The sequence below is a fragment of the Dendrobates tinctorius genome, unplaced genomic scaffold (genome assembly GCF_039654945.1).
Source record: "Dendrobates tinctorius isolate UK_male_01 unplaced genomic scaffold, ASM3965494v1 ptg000398l, whole genome shotgun sequence".
Taxonomy (NCBI): Eukaryota; Metazoa; Chordata; class Amphibia; order Anura; family Dendrobatidae; genus Dendrobates; species Dendrobates tinctorius.
The window spans coordinates 848,875-859,641 of record NW_027362064.1 but is presented as its reverse complement, the minus strand read 5'-3'; the positions used below and the strand labels follow the sequence as shown (position 1 = coordinate 859,641).

Here is a 10,767-nt window from a genome sequence, read left to right as displayed (position 1 = left end):
AGATGACATCTACAATTAGTACCTGACTTGTGATTAGAGGTTGTTCTGCAGCTTCATCAACCATGAGCTGTCACCGGGGGAAGTTGTGGCAGCTGCAACCCTGGGTGATCAGTCGTTATCACCAGGGGAACTTGCTGGCACGTCCACATAGGTCACTGCAGGAAAAATGTAGTCTTAAAAATCATCCACTGAGTCCTCCATAACAAGACTACCTCTATGATGTTTATATGCCGTGATATGACACATGAGCAAGGGGTGTCTTCACGGGACATCCACTTCCATTTCCTTATAACCACATTTGGGTACTTTACATTCAAGGACTAAAATTTTGGTACAATAAGTATGTGTGCGTGGGAAATGGGCACCAATGTTCTCTAACTTCAGAATCTCTCAGGTCTCGGTAATAAAGTAAAACTGCTAATCATATTTGCAGATTTTCAGTAAAATTTGCAATGAAAAATCACAGGGTGGATTTTCAATTCACAATCCAAAGGTGAACACATTGATTCTAAGGCCGGGGTCACACTAGCGATTAAAACGGACGAATGCAATGCGATAAAAAAATCGCATTGCATTCGTCCCAATGTTATTCTATGGTGCTGCTCCCATCATGTGTGGTGTGTGGTTTTTTTTTTTTATTGGATCCGATCCTCGGACCGAGACAATCGCAGCATGTCACCGATTTTTTCGGATCGGATTCGACAATGCAAGTCTATGGGGGCGATAAAAAATTGGATTACAAATGGACCAGATGTGTGACTTGCGATAAAATCGCACCCGGTGTCCTTTACCAAAAGCCGTCAATTCTTCCAATACAGTAAAATCACAGTGACCGGTTAAATAAATAGAGAATTAATAGATCTAGTCATGTATGTATTTTTTATAAATCTCATACATACATATATATATATATATATATATATATATATATATATATTTATTTGTAATTCATACAGTTCGTCATAGCAGAATAGCCGCTGAAACATTTAAACATTTGCCGGCTTTTGGATAATCATTCTCCTAGCCGACATGAAATGACACATGGTTTACATATAGTTAGACATAAAAAAAACATGAAATGAAATGGTTATCACTATTAATTAGATGATGGTTTGTGGTTAAAATTTTGGAGTTCTAGGGGTTCATTTAAGGGGTTAATTCGTTGTATTACATTACGGGGACTCCCTGCAGCCTCAGTGACGTCAGCGGGAGTCCCTGCAATTTAATACAACGAATTAACCCCTTAAATGAACCCCTAGAGCTCCAAAATTTTAACCACAAACCCTCATCTAATTAATAGTGATAGACATAACCATTTCATGTGTTTTTTTTTTTAACTATGTAAACCATGTGTCATTTCATGTCGGGCAGGAGAATGATTATCCAAAAGCTGGCAAATGTTTCAGCGGCTATTCTGCTATGATGAACTGTATGAATTACAAATATATATAAATGTCTCTCTGACATGTATAAAAAAAAAAAAAAAAATACACACACACACACACACACACATATATATGTCTAGATTTATTCATTCATTTGTGTGGGGAAACTTGTCATTAAGCTCCATTATATGTCCATTTAGCTACCCTGCGAGAAAAAAAAAAATAAAAAATTAAGAGGTGGTCATTTGTAAAGCATTGGGCTCAGTAGTCTAGCTACCAAGGGGGCGGTGGCCCCGCGCTCTGAGGAGGCCCACCCGGCGCTACGCGACCGTAAATGTATCAGCGTGCACAGCGCACCCATACAATTACTCGCTTTTTTGCAAATTTATTAGAAAAAAAAGTGATATGCGGTCCGGGTGTGAAGAGTTTAAAAAGAAGCAAATTGAGCATTAGATTTCATCAATTAACCAAAATTACGGTACATAAGAAGTTAATCACGGAGAAAGCCTTATAGTATATTTACTGTCTTTTTCTGTTTTTTTTTTTTTTTTTTTTTTTTTTTGCAGCACAGAAAATGCTACAAAAAACATAAAAATTGATATTCTTGATGTAAAAACTGCCTTCTGTTCACATGTTTGGGCTTCTGAACTTTTAGGCTATATGCACATGTAGTTGGACGTGCTGTGGATTTTTCCATGTGGATTTTGAAAAATCCGCAGTTTAAAAGCTAGCCTACGGTTTCACACCTAACAATGGTGAAGGTGTGAAACCGCAGCGGAATCCGCACAAAGAATTGACATGCTGCGGATTGTAACCCGCAACAAATCCGCGCGGAAAAATCTGCAGCATGTGCACAGCGTTTTTGGTTTTCCCATTGAAAATAATGGTACTGTACAACGCGCCAGAAACGCTGCGGATCCGCAGCAGAATCCGCACCATGTGCACACACCCTGAAACACTGCAGGCTTCTAAGCAAAGTAATATGTCCAATCTTCAGGCATGCTCTTCTAGGAAGATGCTAGATAATTGGACAAGTCAAGGGGTAGCCTAAAAAGCCTTTTTTTTTTTTTTTTTTTTTTTTTTTTTCCCTCTTCGTGTTTACGCTGCAAAGAAACACTTTTTGAAATCCATGCAATTTAAAAAAAAAAAAAAAAAGAAAAATCTGGGGAAAACACTAGGGAAAAAAAAGCTACCAAAAAACACCAGGTTTACAAAAGCTCCAGAGAAAAAGGGTTTCCTCAAGTGTCGTCTGCTTGAAAAACATATCTTTGACCTCCAAAAAAAAAGTGGTGTGAACATACTGTTTGCACGCTTACTTATGAGCAGTTTTTGATGTCAATGACAAGATGAAGATAAATTCTAGAAGATTATCGCCATTAATATGCAGGTTGATAGCGTTCGGACACCGTGCGATGCCCGCACTGAGAGCCAGGTTGCTGGGAGGAAATGGACTTTACTGCCCCTGGCAGCATTCGGCTTCCAGTTATCGGGAGTGGCACCGGCGTGGTTTCAATCACCGCTCAGTGTATAGAGAGCACTGGCTGTAACTGCGTCCCCAGCTCTGACTGACAGCCGCTTCATCATTAGGGCCAGCTGTCAGTCTGCCAGCGGTGTGTTGTCTGGAAGCAAATTACTGCACTCTGCCTATGGAAAAGCATGAACACTTTGCTGATCCAAATGTTTCTGCATGCGTTTATGGAGTAAGGAGAGTTGGCTGAATGACTGAGATGCTGTGCTGATGGCAGACTGGTAAGTGTTGTGCACCATTCCTACTAAATAGTACAGAACGCATGCACAAAACATGTCTGGTGGCCATCACTGAAGCCTAAGCTCCACCGCTCACCTCCTAATGAGCAGCTGGTCAGTCAAGCCCATAGTGTAACCCACTGAGCCACCTTGCTGAACAAAATAACACACAAATGCTTTAATTTACTTAAACAACGCCTTTTCTTTTTATTATATCTTTTAGTTTTTTTTCAGTTAGAAATCTCCGAAAATAAGAGAAGCCAATTGGAGCTTGTATATATCTCGTGTGTGTAGTGTTCACCCTTATAGGATATTTATAGCTTATGACAATTTTCTATTTGATACTAACCATCCTTCAGGTTTTGCTGAGCTCAAGTACAATAACTCCGGTTTCAGAACCCAAAGCTTTCACAACACAACTATCCCCAGCAGGATATGCTGTATCTATTCACAAAATGCAATCGGAAGTAAAGTGATGTCGCTGAAAATAGCTCCTTTATTTATTTTGTTATGTCTTTATTTCCACTGTGTTAATACAAAATATAAGTACAATTACAGCATAACCTTAAAATTGAATATTTGCTACAATAACAGTCCAAGGGTAAAATATCCCTGAAATTAATGTGAAGGGAAGAGGAAACCCCCGATGGAGTAATGCTGGCCTACAGCACAAACCTCACAGGGATCTAGACAGTTTATGCAATGTTGCAGTAAATCATTTTGTTACTATAGCAGAGTTTCAGAATATCCTGTAATTAGCGCATTGTCAGAAAAGCAAAAACACTTAATAAATGTAATATATTTATTTTAATGTTTACTGCCATAAAATATACTCGTATAGACCGCTTTCAGACACTTCCAATACGCTTATCACTTGGGAAACAAAAGAATGGGTATACTAAAATTTAGCTTGGCTGCCTTCATAAATCTGACCGTGTGGATCTATGTGCAGAATCCATCGCTTATCTTAAGAGCTTAATCACACAACCGTATTTTCGGTCCGAGTGCTGTCGTGAAAAAAGACAGACAGCACTTGGACCAATGTTACCCAATAGAGCAGCACAGATGAGCAATTTGCTTCACTGACTGAATATGAGCATGCAATAGTTTCTTCTGCAAATCGGATGAGACTTGCCCATTCAAGTCTGTGTGCGAAAAAAAAAAAATTGGATGCCATAAGGAGCCACAATATAGCATCTAATACTCATAGCTGCATTGCAATTCTGCAACATGCGTCCTATAATTTTGATCCATGCTCAAACCGATATGCATGGACGCCCGACTCAGCCTTAGGCTGTGTGCACACGCTGCGGATTTTGCCAGACCCGCAGCAGTTTTTGCTGCAGTGTACAGTATCATGATTCCCTATGGGAATCAAAAACCGCAATGCAGACGGTGCGGAATTTTCCTCGCGGATTATCTGCGGTTTTCAATCCGCAGAAAGAATTGACATGTCAATTCTTTCTGCGGATTCCGCTGCGGTTTGCCATCTCCTCCATTGAGGAGATGAAAAACCACAGGGCAAAACCGCAGAGCAATCCGCAGGTAAAACCACAGGTCTTTTGACCTGCGGTTTCACCTGCGGATTTTGTAAAATCCGCGCGGATGAATCCGCACCTAATCCGCAGCGTGTGCACACAGCCTTAATGTGCATGGTATAAAATGCTGTCAGACTGAAGGGGGTCGATGATGATACACAGTAAAGTGCACCGTAATTGGGGACGTGTGAACAATAGGGAAGGCAGCGCTTTACATGTCACTATTTTGAAGCGGTATTTTTTATAAAACTTCAGAAAACTTAGAACATAGTGTTATGCTTTGTAAACTATTGAGGATTGTATCCTTGACTTGTCAGCCTGTGGCTTCTGTGAAATTGGAACCTGTCAGGTCCCTCAGTCCTCCTAAACCGCCTCCATAATGATTTAGAGCAGGGTTCCCCAACTCCAGTCCTCAAGGCCCACCAACAGGTCATGTTTTCAGGATTTCCTTCATATTGCCCAGGTGATAATTGCATCACCTGTACAATAAAAGGGGAATCCTGAAAACATGAACTGTTGGTGGGCCTTGAGGACCAGAGTTGGGGATCCCTGATTTAGAGACAAAGTCCAGCAATGAAGTCATTCCCTTGGTGCTCTCTCTCATATATATATATATATATATATATATATATATATATATATACACACACACACACATACATTACATACACACACACACACACACAGCTCTGGCAAAAATTAAGAGACCACTGCACAGTTTTATAAAAACCAGTTTCTCTACATGTCTGACAGCCATTCCATTCCAGTGTCAGTTGAATTCCAACCAGAATACACCTCATTCTATTTAATGTGCTTCTGATTAGGTGATCACCTGAACCAAATCTTAGTTAACAAAGGAAAGTATAACAAGAACCCTGCTGTGGTGTTCACAATCCTCTTGCAATAGAACAAGCTGGATGGCAAAACAAGTGCTAGTAATATCTCAAAAGTACAGTAATAGGAATGAAAAAATAACTTAACCATGCCAAAGAAGTCTTGAGTGAGGAAATGAAGGGCTCAATTCTGCATTACAAGCAGAGGGATACAGTGAGCGTCATGTTGCCTGCATCCTTAAAATTTCGAAGACGGCACTCTATAACCCATTACAACAAGGTCAAGCAGCAGACATTGGGGACAACAAAGCTACAGACCGGCAGAGGGCGAAAACGACTCTCCACTGACCAGGATGACCATCATCTTATTCGAATGTCACTCAGTAACCGCAGGATGACATAAAGTGACCTACAAAAGGAATGGCAAATGGCAGCTGGGGTGAAGTGCATGGCAAGAACAGTTTGTAAAAGGCTCCTAGAGGCAGGACTCAAGTCATGTAAAGCTAGAAAAAAGCCTTTCATCAATTAAAAGCAAAGGAGAGCCAGGTTGAAGTTTGCCAAAGACTATAAGGATTGGACCATAGAGGACTGGAGTAAGGTAATCTTCTCCTCTGATGAGTCTAATTTTCAGCTTTACCCCACACCTGGTCATCTAATGGTTAGAGTCCTGGAGAGGCGTACAAGGCACAGTGTCTTGCACCCAAAGTGAAATTTGATGGAGGATCAGTGATGGATCTGGGGATGCTTCAACAAGGCTGGGATTGGGCAGATTAATCTTTGCGAAGGACGTATGAATCAAGCCACATACAAGGATATCCTGGAAAAATGGGTGATTCCTTCTGCTCTGGCAATTTTCCCAACTCTGAGGACTGGTTTTTCCAGCAGGACAATGTGCCATGCCACACAGCTAGGTCAATCAATGTGTGGAAGAAGGACCACCACATCAAGTCCCTGTCATGGCAAGCCCAATCTCCAGACCTGAACTCCATTGAAAACCTCTGGAATGTAAACAACAGGAAGATGGATAGTCACAAGCCATCAAATAAAGAACTGCTTACATTTTTGTACCAGGAGTGGCATAAGGTCACCCGAAATCAGAGTGAAAGACTGGTGGAAAGCATGCCAAGACGCATGAAAGCTGTGATTAAAAATCATGGTTATTCCACAAAATATTGATTTCTGAACTCTTCCTGAGCTAAAACATTAGTATTGTTGTTTCTAAATGATTATGAACTTGTTTTCTTTGCATTATTTGAGGTCTGCAAGCACTGCATTTTTTTTGTTATTTTGACCATTTCTCATTTTCTGAAAATAAATACAAAATGTAATGCTTGGAAATTAGAAGACATGTTGTCTGTAGTTATAGAATAAAAGCTATATATACATATATATATATATTTATTATTATTACTAATTTATATAGCACCATTGATTCCATGGTGCTGTGCATGAGAAGGGGATACATACAAATTACAGATATCACTTACAGTAAACAAACTTACAATGACAGACTGATACAGAGGGGAGAGAGGACCTTACATGCTACAGGATGGTGGGGAAGGAGACAGTAGGTTGGTGGGTTGCAGCAGTTCCGGTGTTGGTTGAGGTGATATCAACGGTAGTGGTGAGAGAGAAGGAGGTAGCGGGGTCATTGCAGGCTGTAGGCTTTCTTGAAGAGGTGGGTTTTCAGGTTCCGTCTGGAGGATCTAAATGTGGTTGATAGTCGGACTTGTTGGGGCAAAGAATTCCAGAAAATAGGGGCAATTCGGGAGAAGTCTTGGAGGCGGTTGGGTGAGGAGCGAATAAGTGTGGAGGAGAGAAGGAGGTCTTGGGAGGACCGGAGATTACGTGAGGGAAGGTATCGAGAGATCAGTTCAGAGACATATGGGAGAGACAGGTTATAGATGGCCTTGTAGGTCAGTATTAGTAATTTGAACTGGATACGCTGAGGGAATGGGAGCCAGTGAGGGTATGTGCACACGGTGCGGATTCTGCTGTGGTTCCGCAGCGTTTCTGCAGCTGCAGGTCCGCAGCAGATTCTGCTGCGTTGTACAGTACCTTTATTTCCTATGGAAATTTAAAAAAGCTGTGCACATGCTGCAGATTTTTCTGCGCGGTTTTGCTGCGGTTTACAATCCGCAGCATGTCAATTGTTTGGTGCAGAAACGCTGCAGTTTTACACCTCATCCATTATGAGGTGTAAAACCGCAGTGCAAAACCGCAGGCAAAACACAGGACTTTTGTCCTGCGGATTTACCTGCGGTTTTCTCTACAAAATCCACACACCAAGAAACCTACGTGTGCACATACCCTGAAGAGATTTGCAAAGGGGAGAAGCGGAGGAGTAGCGAGGAGAGAGATGAATTAGTCGGGCGGCAGAGTTAAGGATGGACTGGAGAGGTGCGAGGGTGTTAGCAGGGAGACCACAGAAAAGGATGTTGCAGTAGTCGAGGCGGGAGATGATGAGGGCATGCACAAGCATTTTAATAGTAGATTGAGGGTTGAGGAAAGGACGGATTCTGGAAATATTTTTGAGCTGGAGGCGACAGGAGGTAGAAAGAGCTTGGATGTGCGGTTTGAAGGACAGGGCACAGTCAAAGGTTACTCCGAGGCAGCGGACTTCTGGTACTGGGGAAAGTGTGATGTCATTAATTGTTATATCTAGGTCGGGTAAGGAAGATCTGTGAGATGGAGGAAAGATGATGAGTTCAGATTTGTCTACATTGAGTTTGAGGAAGCGAGAGGAGAAGAAGGAGGATATGGCTGATAGACACTTTGGGATTCTGGACAGCAGAGAGGTGACGTCTAGGCCAGAGAGGTAGATCTGAGTGTCATCAGCATAAAGGTGGTAGTGGAATCCGTGGGACTTTATGAGTTGCCCCAGGCCAAGTGTATAGATTGAGTAGAGTAGGGGTCCTAAAACAGAGCCTTGGGTGACTCCAACAGAGAGAGGGTGGGATGAGGAGGTGGTGTGGGAGTGGGAGACGCTGAATGTGCGGTTGGAAAGGTATGAAGAGATCCAGGATAGGCCAAGGCCTTTGATGCCGAAGGAGGAGAGGATCTGTAGTAGGAGGCAGTGGTCAACTGTGTCAAATGCAGAGGACAGGTCTAGAAGCAGGAGTATAGAGTATTGTCCATTTGATTTGGCTGTAAGTAGGTCGTTAGTAATTTTGGTCAGGGCTGTCTCAGTGGAGTGATGGGGGCGGAAACCAGATTGAAGATTGTCAAAGAGCAAGTTAGATGATAGGTGGGAGGAAAGTTCAGCGTGGACGTGCTGTTCCAGGAGTTTGGAAGCGAATGGAAGCAATGATATTGGGCGATAGCTGGACATAGCGGTTGGGTCGAGGGTTGGCTTTTTAAGGATAGGCGTGATTGTGGCATGCTTGAAAGCAGAAGGGAAGGTACTGGACGTTAGTGATAGGTTGAAGAGGTGGGTTAGGGATGGGATAAGTGTGGTGGTGAGGTTGGGGAGGAGGTGGGATGGGATGGGGTCAAGTGCACAGGTTGTGAGGTGATATTGATATTGATATATCCGCAAATGCAACTTTTTTTTATCATCAGTCACTTATGCAAAATATCTAGAACTAGTTAGACGAGATGTTGCTTTCACAGTGTAGACCAGCTTCAGTCTCTAATTGCGCCCCCAGGATGTGACGGACATTCCTCCACATGCATTTAGTTAAGGACATGATGTGGGTATGTGGAAAAGAATTCCCATGACTTTCCTGAACAGACACAGTGAGACTGTGTCATCTCTCACCAGCTTCACTGGTGCATTGCGCATATGTAAAGAAGAATGAAGTCACATGAATGTTTGAGACGGTCCACATCATCTCCTTAGGGAAGAACAGGGTGAAAGTGATTCAGTAGTCAGGTATGTCCCTGATCTGAACCCAAACGAACACCTATGGGGAATTCAGAAGAGACAATCTGAGCACCACTCCCCCATACAGACCTAAAATAGGACGTTTTTGAAGAACACAAAAAGATAGATGTTGCAATATGTTGCCAACTTGTTCATTCCATGTATTCATGCTTGCATTAACAAAGTTAAGTAAAGCTGAAGATTTTGTAATCAAAGTTATACAGTGTGTCCGTAAAGACATGGAGCACTTTTGACCAGTCACTGGAAAGCAACAAAATATGATAGAAATGTGCTCGTTAGGTAGCTATCCCGCATAGCCTCTACAGCAGAGGTCTCAAACACGCGGCCCGCGGGCCGCATGCGGCCCCTGAGGCAGGCATCTGCGGCCTGCGGTGCAACAACAGGTCTCACTTCCTGAGGCAGGTGGAAGGCGCTCATTCAGGAGCGCGCGATGGCTGTTCTGTGTGCACAGGACCTGGAATGACGTCACAGGAGGGAGAGGAGGCAGGGGTCACATGAGGCCCCAGATCATTGTTTGCAGGTCGCTGCTGTCTGTGCTCGTTGTCATGGTGCTGTATAAAGGTAAGTTTATGTGTGGGGTCAGGAGGGGGTTTACAGGGTAGATGTAGCAGGGCCGTGTGTATGCGGAGCGGAGCCGCGTGTGTATGAAGTGTACAGAGTGGAGCCGTGTGTACGAGGTGTACGGAGAAGAGCTGCGTGTGTACGAGGTGTGCAGAGCAGAGCCGTGTGTGTATGAAGTGAGCATATCTGTGGTTTGTCTCATTCTATATTTTCTTTTTTCTTTTTTTTTGTAATTATGTGATAATTGATACATCTATAAAGCTATTAATATATGGTAGTGAGAATTATTGGATGTCTCTGTAATTTATAAACTCTTATTAAGTACCATTATTACAAAGGAGGTTTGTTTGGTTACACCAATGGATTTGGGTCCCTATTGTGTCACTTTGTGGTAGGTCGATGGTGGGGATTCATACTCTCTCCCATTTTACCATATCCACATAAGAGGTACAGGATATTGCACCTTAATTGCTGTGATACTCCTTTACCGGATGACAATTCGGGACTTATAGCCGGACCATTCTATTTTGCCATACTCCGTTACATGGGTACTTTGTATTTTGCATTGCATATGCTTATATTGCAGATAGAGATTCTATTTATTCTATCTATTTGGCATTCTGGACTTTAATTGTCCTTTTGTGCAGTTATGCTTATATAGAAAAATGAATTATTTCACAAACATATGTAAAACGGTTGCACTGATATGTTATATAGCTCGAATGGGCATATAGTGCTGTTGGATCCTCTTCCAATATGGCGTCTGAAGTTTCAATGACTCAATGCGCAGCTGCACACTCTTGCCATTATGGGTACGT

The 10,767-nt window shown here is 42.4% G+C and overlaps 1 protein-coding gene across 2 annotated transcripts in view; it reads right to left on the bottom strand.

The window, feature by feature from the left end:
• NME7 (NME/NM23 family member 7) overlaps nucleotides 1-10,767 on the bottom strand; it is a 238,141-nt gene that overhangs the window by 647 nt on the left and 226,727 nt on the right. The window lies entirely within an intron of this gene.